This window comes from Heloderma suspectum, chromosome 5 (genome assembly GCF_057233095.1).
Source record: "Heloderma suspectum isolate Gila_16-S chromosome 5, 16-S_ref, whole genome shotgun sequence".
NCBI classification, from domain to species: Eukaryota; Metazoa; Chordata; class Lepidosauria; order Squamata; family Helodermatidae; genus Heloderma; species Heloderma suspectum.
This window is the reverse complement of record NC_139462.1, coordinates 157,229,598-157,247,157: the sequence shown is the minus strand read 5'-3', so window position 1 is coordinate 157,247,157 and position 17,560 is coordinate 157,229,598. Positions and strand designations below refer to the sequence as shown.

Sequence of the window (17,560 nt, the reverse complement as noted above, 5' to 3'; positions counted from 1 at the left end):
TGAAGTTTGGTGGGACAATGTAAAAGAGAAATGTTAAATCTTTACAAATGTTATGTCTTATCTGTGTATTTTTTCCCCCCTGCCATTTTCCCCATCTGTGCCAAGACTGGCTTGCAAAAGTCAGACCTCTGTTAAAGATACATCTTTAAGTGATAGGAGGTCACATGCCACCTCTTTTCTGGAGATTGGAACAGATACTTCCTCTAAAACAGAAAGAAAAATAATCATGATGTCCTCTTTCTCTGGTGCTCAAGTATCTCCAGCCCTCTGTGTACCAAAATACAGTAGCTCTTGAATAGAAGTCTTGGCATCAGGTGAATGTGTGTACCGCTATAGTGGATTGACTCACTCACTCATTGCTTACACATGAAAGGATATGATTGAGTAAATTGTTGCAAATGTTCCAATGGGATAACTTTGCAATGGCAATGGATCTTCCCCAAGGGATTTCAGAGGTAGATTATGTCTGCTTTGTTGACGGCTGTTTTCTGCACGGCTATTGGTACCACCTGTTGTTTCAGTGCAGGAATGCCTTCAGGTTGCCTTAAAAACAAATGAGCAATGGTGAATGGTTTACTTTTAAACTAATTCAGAATTGCTAATTGCGCAGTACTATGTCACAGGTAAAAGCCTACCAGGCATTCGTTGGAATCTGTCATTTGTTAGATGATGCTTTTTCTTGGCAGCTTTTTAAGCGGTTTTCTTGCAAAATAAACACTCAAATGCTATGAAAGAGACATAGTAAAAAGTAACCACATTTTTCATCACCATATCTTAGGAATGAAATCCTTCTGCTCCCATGGCTGCCTATACATTTGTAGGACGGTTACACATCAAAACGATAAGAGATGTAGGCAGAGCTCAACCGACTTGTAAAACAATTGTGGCCTGAAAACTAGTAAGGCTGCTGACCTTTCCCTCTGTTTTTACTGTTTGCCCTCTCTCTCCTGTACTAGAACGGTCTGTTCTCTTCATTGCCTCACTTTTGTATGCCTTCAAAGAACTCAGAACCGCAGCTGTTGGATTACCCCATTATATTCACACAACAGTCCTGCGAGGGAAGTTAGTGTCAGGGTTGGAACTGAGCCCATAGAGCCTCAAAGAGCTACAACCCGTGGGAGAGGAGCCCACTCGTCTCTCAGAGGCGCAGCTGCAGGGAGAGCCCCCCTGCTCACATTCCTGAGAGAGATAGTAACCATGGCAGCGAAAGAGCGGGAGATCGGTTGTTGCTAGATGCAATGCGCCGGCGCAGAGAGAGGTGCGAGGTGGAGGGCGCCGAGAGGAGGCGCTCAGCCCACTTGGCGCTACGGCAACGGCTGTGCCCTGATGCCCCATGGGTAAGGGGGGAGCCTCCCCCCCTAGCCCATAGGTTTCAGAACTTTCTTGCCCTTCTCCTCAAAACGGGGACCAACTGTGTAGATGGAGCTTAGGTTACCCTGTTAGGATACCCTTTGCAGTTCCTTGCTTAGTCGCTGGCAATTAGCATCTGAAAGAGTCATGAAGTTGTAAAGGAATAAAGCCTTGGAGAGAATCCCTTTTGTCTGCGTCTTGTTTGGGCTACTGGAGGGGACTTTAAGAGGCAGCTAGGGTGCTCCTGACAGTTAGGTTGACACCGGTTAATGATTTGCCCAAGGCTACCCACTGAGGTTTGCGGGAGAGGTGAGTTTTTCGCGCAGGTTTCCTAGATCCATGTCCATCACTCTCTCCAACACAAGTGGTTTCTTGAAGTGGTTTCTTGCGGTCCACAGCTTAAAAGAAGGCACTTTCGTCTACAGCAGAAGTGCAGAATCCGTGGCTCACAGGCTGCATGTGGCCTCTGGATGTGGCTTGCATGGTCTCCATGCTTCCCGCTGCTGAGTTTCTCCCCCATTGATTGGCATCACTGCTTCCGCACTGCTAACAGTGGTGCAAAACCAGTGACACTGGTCCGAATTGCAACAACACAGAAGCAGCCAGCATGGCTGCTTCCATGGCCCTGATGGTGGCGTGGAAGCGGTGATGCTGAGCTGCATCAATGGGCAGGCGGCTAAAGCCTCCCCTGTCCCTGCAGCGACCCAGAAGCAGCCAGTATCGCAGCTTCCATGTAGCTAATGGCAGTGTTGGAGCAGCAGGGCCCACTGGAAGTGCAGGGGATGAGGAGGCTTCAGCCTCCCCCTCCCTCAACAAACTGAAGCAGCTTCTCCCCACCCCAGTGATTGTGCACATGTGTGGATGTGCACACACGTGTGGCCCCCAGGCCCTCTGCTGACACTTGATGTGGCCCTTGGGCCCAAAAGGTGCCCTCCTGTTCTACAGGAACCCTTCCTTGCATTCCAGCTTTAAGCATGACTTTAGCGTCAGACCGACCAACTTCAGCTCATCAAACCAAATGCATCCCACTAGCCACCTCCCCCTCTTGCAATTGAGTCAGCTGACGCTGGATTCCATTGAGATCCTCTGGTGAATTGTGCATTCAGACTTGATTCTGAGGGTACCTTATTTATGTGCAGGAAGTTCCAAGCAATCAGTCGAAAGAAGGAGAGCATTAGTGGATTTCTCCCCCCCCCCCTATATTTTAAGTAACATTTTAAATTAATGGTACATTAAAGAGTGTTTTTAGAGAATAATACTTACCAAGTGTTCAAACTGCTTCACATTCATTATCTAGTTGTAATCCTTACAACAACCCTGTAAGTCAGGACTATTGTTCTCCATATTGCAGACGGAGGGCCTGAGGCTGAGAGAGAGTGGCTTGCTTGCAGGCATCTAGTAATTTTATATTTAGATTGTTTTATATTGTATGCTTTTTTAATTGTAGATTTTACTCTTGCTAACTACCTTGGGTGCATTTTATGAGAAAGTGGGGGTATAAATGTAGTTAAATAAAATAAATAGAGCAATGAATCTATAGCAGAGGTGAAATTCAAAATGGAGACTTCCTGATTCCCTTTTCCATACACATCAAACACTTGGTAGCAATGTGTGGTAAAATGAAGGATTGTTGTTTTCTATTTAAGTTCAACAGATTACATATAGATAAAGAGAGGCAGACAGATAGAGAAAGAGATACATACGCACATATATATAGAGAGAGAAATATAAAGTGATATGTTGGTTATTATGAAAGAAGAAGGAAAGCAAATATATTGGTTTGATTGGCTATGGTGATTGTAGAACTTCACTGTGATTGTGCTTCTTTCCTGAGATGGGATCAGACAGTGAGATTCTTTAAGCAGTTAGACTGTTGAAAGAAGGTTCAAGTGAGCTGTTAGGACCCTTGGAAGCTGGGGAGCTAAAGGAGAAGGGGTGATGTCTTCATCTGTTTGGTTTTGATTATTTACTTGGCTTTGTGAGAATGATAAAAATTGTTCACTGTTGTTTGAAAGGAAAATTGTTGACATATCCAGTGTGGCCTGGATGAAGTTATTTTTCCCATGTGATTAGAGCTAACAGCATTCATGGACTTCAGCATTTTTCTTTTGAATTTTTTCCCCCTTTGGCTAACATGGCTACCTTTGCTTTTTAGAGTTACCTTGGTGGCCCAGGGTATCCAGCTGGCTGGAAAGACCAGCAATAAATTTCTCACCTCCACAGGGTGAGGCGATATACAGTGAACATGCAAGCTTTCTGTGCTTCTTTCCAAATGGTTGTTAAATTAGCCATTTTAATGGAAGAACATGTTGTGCCACATTCACTATCTTCTTTATGAATTCCCATACTATTGTGAGTCTGGATGAGCAAAGGGCTGGATGTGCCTGATCTCATCTGATCTCAGAAGCTAAGCAGGGTCAGCCCTGGTTAGTACTTGGACAGGAGTACTTCCTGCACTGAGCAGGGGGTTGGACTCGATGGTCCTGTAGGCCCCTTCCAACCCTATGGTTCTATGAAAGTTCTATGTTTGCTTACCCACCTGTTCCTTCTGACCTGCTGTGCTGATACAAAGGGGAGAGGTGCCAGTCATGGGGGCTTGCAGACTTTGGGGAAAGATCATCTCACAGTGCCCCAGGCCCCTACGCAGTGCTTAGGGGAATAGCTCTGCTTTGGGAAAGCCATCAGTGCAGTTGTGACCTTGGCAGCTATTAAACCACTTCCCACCCTCATCTCAGACCTGTTTGCATGACTAGCAACCAATACAGTTCAGATGCTTAACGGGCCTAGAAATAAGAAGGAAATGAATGTATGCACACAGAATTGAGCAACAGCCAGCAGGACCTTTTTAAATGTGCAACCAGACACGAAATGTGCTGCTCTAGGGGGGAAAATGTGCAGAACATTTGCGCAGTTAAAAGATTCAAGTTATGCAAAAGTTGCATTATGTTAGCTGATATGAAAAAGTGACCGATAACGTGAAATGTAAAGTGAGTAGCCCAGGCTCCTTTTACAGCTCCAGACCCTGACCAAGCGCAGCCATTTTTCCTCTCCATGCCAAAAACGCTCCTCTACTGCTCTCTCCACAGCATGTTTCGCAGATGAAGGAAATCATTCTAGAACACGGGGACCCCTTTCCTGACCAGTCATGTGAAGCTACCAATGTTAGAAGGAAGGCAGTAATGCCAGAAAATATCCAATGTGACATTCTTAACAGGGACCTTACTGGGGCAAAGCTACACAAAACATTGGTATCTGAAACTTTCATCTCAGCACTACATCTAGACTGGTCCCTGGTGTCTGAACGCAATACTCTTCTGCATTAGTGCTGTCAAATACCCAGTTCTGAGGAATTTTGCCCAGTCTGTGTAGACTTCTAAATGTCATGGAATGTGAGTCTAAGCAACAAACCACACACACGGAAAATGTGCAGTGTGTTGTAGCAAAGCAGGCAATCTGCAAATTAGACTTGCATATTACTGTGCAGTTTCAAATTTTTTGTAAAAGTCCTAGCAACAGCCAGAATATCTACTCCATACACATGGCCTGCTGACATTTGGGCAGTTCACTAATTAGAATTAATAGCCTTCGATCTGTTAATCAGTTCATTTATGTGCGCACAGCATTTTATCTCAGCCTCCATACCCTGCACTTTATCCATCTTCCTAATCAATTCCATGTACATCACTGGGCTGAGTCATACATTCACATCTTGTTGTAATACTGTTGTTCCAAAACTTCCACTATTTGCTGGATGATGATTTTTTTCCTCCTGTCGAGTTTGATTTATCAGGAAGAGTTAAAATCTAATTCAGCTTGCAGTTGCTGGATGGGTGGGAATTTCCATCCACCTTTTAACAGAACTCCTAAATCTGAGTGAATTTAGGACTCTTTACATGTCTTTGTCCTTCTGTCTGTATGGTGTATGTTGTTGCCTATTATATGACAGCGGGGACTTACCACTAGAATACTACCTGTTTATTTAGTATTTAGCTATTGAGTTGGTGGGCTGTGTGTGAAAAACCATTACCTCCCAGAATGTCATCAGTATTTGGAACTGCTTTATACTGAGCCACAGTTAATTTACTGCTCCATTATCCAGGATCTCAAGTTGCCAGTGAACCTGGGACTGTATAAATACAAAGCATGTCCTCCCCAGGTCACACAAAGTCTGTGAGAGGAGGAGGTGGTATTTCTCAGTTTGCATCCAGTTTGCTTTGAACATGTATTTTCCATGTTGAAATTCAGATGTGTGTGTGTGCACGCGCATGCGCGCGCGTGTGTGTGTAGTGTTAGGACAGAATTGAAAGCCAATGTGGCGTAGTGGTTAGAGTGTGGGACTGGGACTTAGGAGATCTGAGTTCTAGAACCCACTTGGCCATGAAACTCTCTAGTGACTTTGGGCCAGTCACTGACTCTCAGCTTAAGCTACCTCACATAGTTGTTATGTGGATAAAATGGAGAGGAGGAGGATCATGTAAGCCACCTTGGGTTCCTTGGAGGAAAAAAGGTGGGATATAAATGTAATAATACAATAAAATAAAATTTTAAAACTGCACATTACAAAAGAAATGGGGCTGTTGCAGAAAATGGCAGCTTGTGCTAAATTCCACCCACCCCCATCTCTAATGTGTCATTCAACTTACCTTTTGTCTTCGTGTCCTTCCACTGAGAATTTTCCCATCCACAGCAGCAGGAGAGGTGTGGACTGGAAAAGCCAGCGTGGTGTAGTGGTGCGAGGGTTGGACTGGGGGCCGGGGGATCCGGGTTCTAGTCCCCACTCAGCCATGGAAGCTCACTGGGTGACTTTGGGCCAGTCACAGACTCTCAGCCCAACCTACCTCACAGGGTTGTTGTTGTAAGGATAAAATGGAGGGGAGGAGGAGGATAATGTAAGCTGCATTGGGTTCCTTGCAATAGGAAAAAAGGCAGGATATAAATGTAATAAAATAAATAAATAAATAAATAACGTGGCATAATTATATTGGGGAACAAGGTGAACTAAATTCCATGTTACTGAGGAGGGAGTAGAATGTGACTGGACTGGGGAACCTTAGCATGGAACTGTTGCCTGGGTTTTGGTTCAGGTACTCCTGCCATTTAAGCTTTTTACTGGAAATAAGCATTTTGGATCACTGCCTCGTTGTGGCGAAGGGGCTTGCGTAACTCAGTGAAGCCATAAGCTATGCCGTGCAGGCCTACCCAAGATGGACAGGTTATGGCAGAGAGTTCTGACAAAATGTGGTCCACTGGAGAAGGAAATGGCAGCCCACTCCAGTATTCTTGCCAAGAAAACCCCATGGAACGTATCACAAGGCTAAAAGAGATGACGCTGGAAGATGAGCCCCTCAGGTCGGAAGGTGTCCAATATACTACTGGGGAAGACCGGAGGGAATTTCCAAGTAGCGCCAGAAAGAGTGAAGCGGCTGGGCCAAAGCCGAAAGGACACTCAGCTGTGGATGTGTCTGGTGGTGAAAAGAAAATCCGATGCTGTAAAGAACAATATTGTTTAGGAACCTGGAATGTCAGATCAATGAATCAAGGTAAGCTGGAGGTGGTCAAACATGAGATGGCAAGATTGAACATCGACATCTTGGGAATCAGCGAACTAAAATGGACAGGCATGGGCGAATTTAATTCAGGTGACCATCATATCTACTACTGTGGGAAAGAATCCCTTAGAAGAAATGGAGTAGCACTCATAGTCAACAAAAGGGTGGGAAAAGCAGTACTGGGATACAATCTCAAAAACGATAGAATGATCTCAGTACGAATCCAAGGCAAACCATTCAACATCACAGTAATTCAAGTCTATGCCCCAACCGCTGAGGCCGAAGAAGCTGAGGTTGATCGGTTCTATGAAGACTTACAACACCTTCTAGAACTAACACCAAAAAAAGATGTCCTTTTCATCATAGGGGATTGGAATGCTAAAGTAGGAAGTCAAGAAATCACCGGGATAACAGGCAAGCATGGCCTTGGTGTACAAAATGAAGCAGGACAAAGGCTAATAGAGTTTTGCCAAGAGAACACGCTGATCATAGCAAACACTCTTTTCCAACAGCACAAGAGGCAACTCTACACATGGACATCACCCAATGGTCAATCTCGAAATCAGATTGATTATGTCCTTTGCAGCCAAAGATGGAGAAGCTCTATACAGTCAGTCAAAACAAGACCTGGAGCTGACTGTGGCTCAGATCATGAGCTTCTTGTTGCAAAATTTCGGCTTAAATTGAAGAACGTCGGGAAAACCACTAAACCATTCAGGTATGACCTAAATCATATCCCTTATGAATATACAGTGGAGGTGAGGAATAGATTCAAGGGATTAGACCTGATAGACAGAGTGCCTGAGGAACTATGGACAGAGGTCCGTAACATTGTTCAGGAGGCAGCAACTAAATCCATCCCAAAGAAAAAGAAATGCAAGAAAGCAAAGTGGCTATCTGATGAGGCTTTACAAGTAGCTGAGGAAAGAAGGGAAGTGAAAAGCAAGGGGGAAAGGGAAAGATATATCCAACTGAATGCAGAGTTCCAGAGAATAGCAAGGAGAGACAAGAAGGCCTTCTTAAATGAACAATGCAAAGAAATCGAGGAAAACAATAGAATGGAAAGACTAGAGCTCTTTTCAAGAAAATCAGAGATCTCAAGGGAACGTTTTATGCAAAGACGGGCATGATAAAGGACAAAGAAGGCAGGGCCCTAACAGAAGCAGATGAGATTAAGAAGAGGTGGAAAGAATACACAGAAGAACTATACAGGAAACATCTGAATGTCCCTGATAGCCATGATAGTGCGGTCACTGAACTTGAGCCATCTAGGGATGGGGGAGAATTTCTCCCCGAAACTTCGGGGGGCCGAGTGCCAACGTGTTTGGCCCCCCGAAGTAGTTTCGGGGAGAAATTCTCTGCCCCCCCGCCCCCCCCGGGACAGGACTTACCTTTCCCGAATGTCCCTCCCGGCGGCGGCTCCCGGCGGCAGTTCGTCAGGTCTTCGACAGGGGCAGAGCCGCCGCCATTCCAGTAAAAGTAAAAAACAAACAAACACGCCCCCGTGATAGGCTACGTGACGATTAACGTAGCCTATCACGGCTAGATTTGCAAAGTCAGCTGTGATAGGCTACGTAAATCGTCACGTAGCCTATCACGGGTGACTTTAAAAAAAAAAAAAGCGCGTACGGCTAATGGCGGCCCCCATAGGGAGCCGCCATTCACATTCCTTATTTGGTCGCTGTAGTCTACGTAAAGATTTACGTAGACTACGGCGAAAATAAGAGCAACGCTATTTGTGTTGCCCTTATTTTCGCCGTAGTCTACGTAAAGATTTACGTAGACTACAGCAACCAAATAAGGAACGCGAATGGCGGCTCCCTATGGGGGCCGCCATTTGCGTATGCGCTTCTTTTTTTGTTAAAGTCACCCGTGATAGGCTACGTGACAATTAACGTAGCCTATCACGGCTGACTTTGCAGATCTAGCCATGATAGGCTACGTTAATCGTCACGTAGCCTATCACGGGGGCATTTTTTTTTAACTTTTTATTTCGCGGCCGGGCGAGGCGAGGCGAGGCGCCTCCTCCCCGGCCTGAATTTCGGCCGAGCGAGGCGGGAAGCTTCCCCCCCGGCCTGAATTTTGGCCGGGCGAGGAGGGAAGCCTCCCCCCTCGGCCTGAACTTCGGGGGGAGCAGCGAAGCACCTCCCCCCCACCGCGAAGCAAGCTGCGAGACCAGGTAAGTGGCTTTCGTGCACCCCTACGGACATCCTCGAGAGTGAAGTCAAGTGGGCCTTAGGAAGCATTACTAACAACAAAGCTGGTGGAGATGACAGTATTCCAGCTGAGCTATTTAAGATCCTAAAAGATGATGCTGTTAAAGTGCTGCACTCAATATGCCAATAAATTTGGAACACTCAACAATGGCCACAAGACTGGAAAAGGTCAGTTTACATTCCAATTCCAAAGAAGGGCAATGCCAAAGAATGTTCAAACTACCGTACAGTTGCACTCATTTCACATGCCAGCAAGGTTATGCTCAAAATCCTACAAGCTAGGCTTCAACATGTGAACCAAGAAGTACCGGAAGTCCAAGCTGGGTTTCGAAGAGGCAGAGGAACGAGAGATCAAATTGCCAACATTCGCTGGATCATGGAGAAAGCAAGAGAATTCCAGAAAAACGTCTATTTCTGCTTCACTGACTATGCTAAAGCCTTTGATTGTGTGGATCACAACAAACTGTGGCAAATTCTTAAAGTGATGGGGGTACCAGACCACCTTTCCTGTCTCCTGAGAAACCTGTACGAGGGTCAAGAAGCAACAGTAAGAACCAGACATGGAACAACTGATTGGTTCAAAATTGGGAAAGGAGTACGACAAGGCTGCATATTGTCGCCCTGCTTATTTAACTTATATGCAGAGTGCATCATGAGAAACGCCAGGTTGGATGAATCACAGGTCAGAATTAAGATTTCTGGGAGAATTATCAACAACCTCAGGTACGCAGACGATACCACCCTAATGGCAGAAAGTGAAGAGGATCTAAAGAGCTTCTTGTTGAGGGTGAAAGAGGAGAGTGCAAAAGCTGGTTTGAAACTCAACATTAAAAAAACGAAGATCATGGCATCTGGCCCCATCACTTCCTGGCATGTAGAAGGGGAAGAAATGGAAGCAGTGACAGATTTTATTTTCTTGGGCTCCAAGATCACCGCAGACAGTGACTGTAGCCATGAAATTAAAAGACGCTCGTTCCTTGGGAGGAAATAGGGGTGGACGAAAGTCACTTACCTGTCCTCGAAGCTTGTTTGCGGTGGGGGGGAGGCGCTTCGCTGCTCCCCCCACGAAGTTCAGGCCGGGGGGGAGGCTTCCTGCCTCGCTCGGCTGAAATTCAGGCTGGGGAGGAGGCGCCTCGCCTCGCCCGGCCACGAACTCAAAAGTTTTTTTTTTTAATGCCCCCGTGATAGGCTATGTGACGATTAACATAGCCTATCACGGCTAGATCTGCAAAGTCAGCCATGATAGGCTACGTTAATCGTCATGTAGCCTATCACGGGTGACTTAAAAAAAAAAAAAAAAGCGCGTACGCAAATGGCGGCCCCCATAGGGAGCTGCCATTCGCGTTCCTTATTTGGTCGCTGTAGTCTACGTAAAGATTTACGTAGACTACGGCGAAAATAAGGGCAACGCTATATAATAAGGGCAATCACGGGGGCGTTTTTTTTTTTTCTTTTATTGCAATGGCGGCGGCGGTGGCAGCCGGTCGAAAGATCGGCTGCCGCCCCTGACGAAGACCCGACGAACTGCCGGCCGGACCCGCCGCCGGGAGGGACATTCGGCAAAGGTAAGTCCCGTCCCGGGGGGGTGTGCGGGGTGCGGGGGGTGCGGAGAATTTCTCCCCGAAACTTGTTCGGGGGGCTGAACACGTTGGTGCTCGGCCCCCCGAAGTTTCGGGGAGAAATTCTCCGCCTTCCCTAGGAGGAAAGCTATGGCAAACCTAGACAGCATAGTAAGAAGCAGAGACATCACCTTGCCGACAACGGTTCGTATAATCAAAGCTATGGTTTTCCCAGTGGTAATGTATGGCTGTGAGAGCTGGACTATAAGGAAGGCTGAGTGCCGAAGAATCGATGCTTTCGAACTGTGGTGCTGGAGAAGACTGTTACAAGTCCCCTGGACTGCAAGGAGGTCAAATCAGTCAATCCTAAAGGAAATCAACCCTGACTGCTCATTGGAAGGACAGATACTGAAACTGAAGCTCAAATATTTTGGCCACCTAATGCGAAGAGAAAACTCACTGGAAAAGACCCTGATGCTGGGAAAGATTGAAGGTAAAAGGAGAAGGGGACGGCAGAGGATGAGATGGCTAGATAGCATCACCAATGCAATGAATATGGACTTGAGCATGCTCCAGGAGAGAGTGGAGGACAGGAAGGCCTGGTGTGCTATGGTCCATGGGGTCATGAAGAGTCGGACATGACTTAATGACTTAACAACAACAACAAGCATTTTGAAGGTCTGTCATTTGTGACTGAGAGCACCATAACATTGAAAGCCATGGACTTTCGATATGGTGGGTTCCTGTCCCAAACAGCCCTCATCTTCAGTTATTCATTTCAAAATAGATAAATGCTATTGACTTCAAGCTATAGACTAACAGTGTAAGCCTAAGCATGTTTACTCAAAAGTCAGTCCTACTGAGCACAGCAAGGCTTACTTCTGAGTAAGTATGTATAGGATTACACTGCAAGGCATGTGGGTAATGTGTACGTTCCAAGTTTTACATTTCCCGTGTTGGTTAACGAGAGTGAAGTCCCCATCCTATATTGGCTGCTTTCTGTTCTGCATTGACAGCTCTCTCAAATGACACATTCCAGATGAAAAGGCATTCTTAGCATCTCTTGTGAAAACTCCTTAATACTGTTGCAAATTAACAGTTAATGCCACACTGGCTGCAGATAATGTCCAGATGCTCTATGGAGGCTAGTGAAACAACAGATGGAAAACCACTACACATACTATCAGGCACACGGAAAAAGAACAACAAACAAATTCCACATGTTTACCAAATTGTACAGTGTAGTGCTGGCTCCAGGTTTTGGGGGGCCCACAATTTCTTTGCTGCTGCTGCCCATTCACTAGACCTTTCAGCCCGATCTGTGCACAGATCTAGAGGGAGATTGAAAGCCAAGTGGAAGACGCGGCCCGATCTCCTTACTCTTGTCACTGCTTTCTTGCATGCTTGGAGAGGGCAAGGAGAAGGAGAAACAGCACTAGGGCCAGGACATCCCAGGGATTGGCTGTGCGCCCACTACCCAACAAAGGCAACTACTGGTGCCAGCCCTGGTACTCTGGTAGCATCTCTAACCTCCAAAATGTTATGCTTTTGGAACACCACCACTCTTGTTGTCCACTTTCCATTAAAGTTCTTTTGACAGTTTTGTGTGAAGTAGAGATGTAAAATTTCCAGAAATTTTGAGGCCATGGGAAAAAGGGGGTTTTCCCTGTCTTTTTTTGGAAAAATTGGAAAAATTAAAATTAATTTTTCCAAAATTAATTTTGGAAAAATGAAAAAAAAAAATAATTATTTTTTATTTTAATTTTTTTAGTGCTCTTTACAGATCTAAAGTCACTTTGTTGCTTTAAGATAGCCTTCCCCAAACTGTTGCCCTCCAGATATTTTGGACTTCAGCTTCTATCAGCCTCAGGCAGCATGGCCAATGGTCAGGAATGCTGGGCACTGTAGTCCAAAACATTGGGAAGACACCAGGTTGCGGGGGCTGCTTTATGAACATAAAGCAGCCTTTCTGTTCCTAAAGTTATTTTATGTATGACTTAGTTTGCTCATAAAATTATCATATTTTAAAACTTTTAAAAGTGAACTCAGTTAGTAAATGTGTAATTATTGTCTGAATAGATTAGAACTGCATTAAATGACTGCTCCAGCATCAGAAACACAGGACTCTACAGAACAAAACCCTAGCTGTTAAGAATGCACATTTACTGTCAAGAATGCACAATGGTGATTCAGTTTCCTCACATGTTGGGAAACTGAGCATAAATGTCTATTAGTAAAATAGATCAATAAGTTTAATAAGGAATGAAAGAGCAAACTATGCTGGGAATCTTACAGGAAGGATTAAAACTATATATTTTCCCCATGGTTTCATTATTTCCAGACATTTTACATCTCTGGTCTTTCTTTAAAAGTATTCTTATTACATAGTTTTTAGAAATAATTTTGGGGGAAGTAAAGGCTGGGTAACAATGTGTTAAAACTTTGTCTTAAATTCTAAAAGCTTTTCCATTTTTCCAGTTTGGGGGGGGGGAGAGAACAAAAATGTTCCTCGGAAAAAAATGGGGAAAACTATTTCCCCCCCCAGGTTTTCTGGGCTTTTTTTCTGGGCTCTGCATCTCTACTGTGAAGTCCAAACTTATGTATGTATTCTTGTTGTTTCATTATACCAAACTTATGCTCTGTATGAAGGAGAGGGTGGATTGGGCTGAAAATTCACAAAACCTGATACAAGCGACACAATTGAGATTGTGCATTTTTTACTGTGTGACTTTGCCGAGATGTGATTTCCCTGAAATACTGATAACTTGCAATTCTTTGATTTCCCTTAATAACTCATTGATTCCCTCCCCCATCCACTCCCCACTAAATCCCATTCACTCATCTCAGGTTCCTGCACTCCTAACTCTGCACTGAAAATATATTTCAGTCTGAAGGGGAGAAAGTGACATGGTCTGAGTCACCACATCACATATGGTCTGCCGTTGATTTCTTTAGCTTGTAACTATTCCTACTCATGGCAGTGAGATGTTGAGATATGCCCATAAGTCTGCCATTTTTTACATGAATAGAAATGTTGCAAGTGACCATAAAAAGTGCTCCCAGAATACTTGGGAAATGAGGTGACTTTTTTTCTATTTAAATTTGTATTGTTTATAATAAAAAGTATTTTGATATATCATTAGTTATTGAAATGATCTGGAAGTTATCTGGTGTAAATGCTGCACATTTCTACAGAGAGTTTGGAGACTTTTTGATATGTTTAAAGACCTACATTTTGAGAACTCTTCTTCTTCTTCTTCTTCTTCTTCTTCTTGCAATCAGAGGATTGATTTTGTGCCACTGAGGAGCTTTTGAAGAAGAAAATATCTTAATGGCTTTAGCAGTTTACTCAAAAGAAAGAAGGCAAAATGTCTTGGGCTGGCCCTACATGTGTAACCCAAATATCTAATTATTAAGGCTTTAAAAAAAATCTTCAAGAGGACTATCCTATGCTTGTTTAGATGAAAAAACATCTTGCAACTTTCAGCATTCCCCAGCCAGACATGGCTGGCTGAGGAATGCTGGAAGTTGTAGGCCCCTATTTTATCTAGGTCTTACAGTATAGTAGTTTTCTCACTCCTACACCCACATAACTTAAGGAGGGTGTATGGTGCAAGATGTAGCAGCCCTTGGTTAAATGTTTAATAGAAATAAACAAGCGTGCCTGATCTTTTGCTCTTCCACTTGGTGGACAGTGTTCAGCCATTTAATTTGGTTCATGTCTTTTCACATGACACAAAATTTCCCCAGGCTGATAAGGAATCTCCCAGACATATTTTTCTTCTATGTCAGGAGTAAATGCTTAATCCTCTTCAGTAAATATTTTGAGGGCCTGAATGAGCAACAGAGGAAAGTTCAGCATGTATCTGCATAGCTGGTATTTGCTGAGGGCATGCAGGAAGAGGTGTAAGATTTTGTTGCTGTTGGAATCAAGGCAAGGCAGGAGGAGAGACAAAGGTGAAATTGAGATGAGGGGTAAGTCTGTACCATGGAATAGCAAGAAGTTGAGCAGCTCAGATCAGAGATAAAGCCAGTCCCAGAAGCTTTTATAAGGGCTCAGGCGTTATCAGATGACTTGTTTCAGTTCAAGAAGCTTCTTAGCTGATTTGGCTTATTATCTTGCAGTTCCAACTGCAGCCTCCAGTCTTGATAGGCATGGTTGGGCAAATGCTAGGGCCCACGCTGCTACTCACCCGCCGCTGCATAAGCGCCACATATTGGTCACCTCTGGCACTGCAGTTGTGGCCACCATCTGTACTTTCCCGAAATGGAATGGGCTGAAATTTCCCGTTCTGGCACATTTTGGTTTACAAATACCCACATGGACACTCTCACAACAAACGGAGACTGCGCATAGGAAATGGGATTCAAGTTCAGGTCAAGAGGGGCTTACTTTTGTTCACCACAGTTCTGGTGTTGAAGTACAAATCTGTGCCCGCCCCCCAATCCTGCTAGATCTTACTTTGCCTGGCACTTGTTTTTTAAACTCCTTGCACTGTAAATGTACAGTTCGCTCGCATGATTGAAAAGTGACATCAGGAACAGGCGCTAGCATACTCAGGTGATGGTGGGGAATGAATCTGAATTCCCACCTCCCAACTTTGAGAATGGGATTGTGGCTTTGGATACAACACACAAATCAACCGAAGCCACATGTATCAGCTGAGAAAATCAGTACCTATTTTCCCCTATCAGATACAAGTTTATTCTGTTTCACAGCAGTTCCTGACTTATTGCAGTGAGCTCAGACACACTTCAGTGGAAACAAAGACAGATGGAATGGCTCACTGCAACTCACTGCATTTTAGGGAAAGTTCATTCTTCTAAAAGCGAGTGAAAGAAAGAACATGTTTGGATTAATATATAAACTAAAATGGCTGTAACATCCCAGATTTTTTTTCTTTTTGTCTTTTCCCCTCCACATCACTTTAAACAATAGAAAGCCTCCATTCCTTTTTGGGCAGTTGGCAGGTTTGTATGCCTTTCTTTGAAAAACCTGTGACACCTTAGACATTCTGCTGCTGGAGTTTGGGTCTTTCTTATGGTATGGGAAGGGCTCCTCTTTAAGCCAACACTGGATTTGTTTTTGTTCGTGTTGTTTTTTATAAAGGGGACCTAGGCTGCAATTCTGTGCACACTTACCTGGGAGTAAGCCCCTTTGAACACAGTGGCACTTACTTCTGAGTAAACATGCATAGGATTGTGCTATTAGTCTTGAGTCTTTGTGAACCACCCAGAGAGCTTCAGCTATTGGGCAGTATAGAAATACATACATACATACATACATACATACTTATATACATACAGTCTTGTCTAAAATGGCCCCATTCACTGAATTGGTACCCCCCCACACACAAATATAGTTACATGCACAACTAATTTCATCAATCAATAACTGAATGGAACATCATCTGTGGTTAAATAGGCCCCCAAATCCATCTTTTGTGTAATTGTTGGTATCTTCAACTCATAAGAGCTCATTTCTGGCAGCTGGGACTACTAGTATAACTCTGTTAAAAACAGTATTTTAAAAATGGCAACTCTCTCTCTCTTCTCCTGTCATGTAATATATAAAGGCACTGAAGATTGAAATGCATATCTACTTGGTGCTTTTTTGGATTTTGTTCCTTATTGTTATTACTACCAAAATATGATATTGGTGGTTCACTACTTAAGAGATTGGTAATCTTTGATCTCACAGTGTGGAACTATGTGTGATTTCCACCCACATTGTTTAGTGAGCATATGTTAGAATGAATGGAACATTTTGATTTAATCCACCCAGGTCATCAGCAGAAGGAGGATAAATAAACTGGCGTTCCAGACACCTTGGGAATGTGTGTTTTCCTAATTTGTGTTGGGTTTCAAACTGAAATCCACATGCCTGCTTCTTGTTTACTTTATTCTAATCAGGAAATGGAAAAAGCACATGCAGTAGCGCACATACATTTTCTTTAAACCTCTGGTAGATTTCCTTTAAAGGGTCTTTTTCTGTCAGAGAGATAAACCATGGCTAGGAATGCCTCTGACGCCTTTTAAAAGAAAATAAATGCTTATTCACACAATCAGAAATCAGCCCACAGTGTGTGGGGGCTGCAGGAAAATCCAGAGGATTAAAAAAGAAAAGAAAAAAGCAGCAGCAAGCAGTCTATAGAACACATTTGATTTTGAACGGCCTTTTTCTACAGCACTGGGGTTGCCAATCCCTTTTTGTTTTGTACTTGTGCTGCCCTTGTGTAAAGTTGTATCCCAGCCGCCAGCATAACTGCGTCCCATGGCAATATTGGGCCATCCTGATTGCAGGGTATACTGGGAGCTGGCCAAACCGCTACAGTCCCCATGAAGCTCCCAGAACGGTATCAGTGGTCCATGTTAAAAGTGTAAGCAAGTTCTGCACAACGGTGAGCAAGGACCCCGAAAATGGAGCCAATGTGTGTATCTCTGCCTTCCTGGCCCCTATGAAGCTTTTATGTGGCTATTAGTGGCTACTAGTCATGATGGCTGTATGCTACCTCCAGATTCAGAGGCAGTATGCCTCTGTATACCAGTTGCTGGGGAAGATGAGCAGAGGAGTGCTATTGCATTCATGTCATACTTGTTGGCATCCCACAGGGCCACTGTGAGAACAGAATGCTGGAATATATAGCAGGGCTCTTCTTATCTTATGTGCGTGTGAAACATCCATGCCTATCCTCCATGCACCACATCTGGGGTCAGTATTGTGGCCCATATCTGAAAACCACAGCAACGTCAGTCCATAATTAGTCAATATTAACACCATTGTACATCAGTATCTCTTCTCTTTGCCCATCTGGTTATGATTTCAGTCTGGAAATCCTTAGTTTATTTTCCTTTATCTAGATCTAACACATCAGTATAATGGGCG

General features: G+C 44.1%; 1 protein-coding gene across 9 annotated transcripts in view; it reads left to right on the top strand.

Moving 5' to 3' along the window:
• Positions 1-17,560, top strand: part of ITGA9 (integrin subunit alpha 9) — a 331,280-nt gene that overhangs the window by 159,133 nt on the left and 154,587 nt on the right. The gene's annotated exons all lie outside the window — the stretch shown is intronic.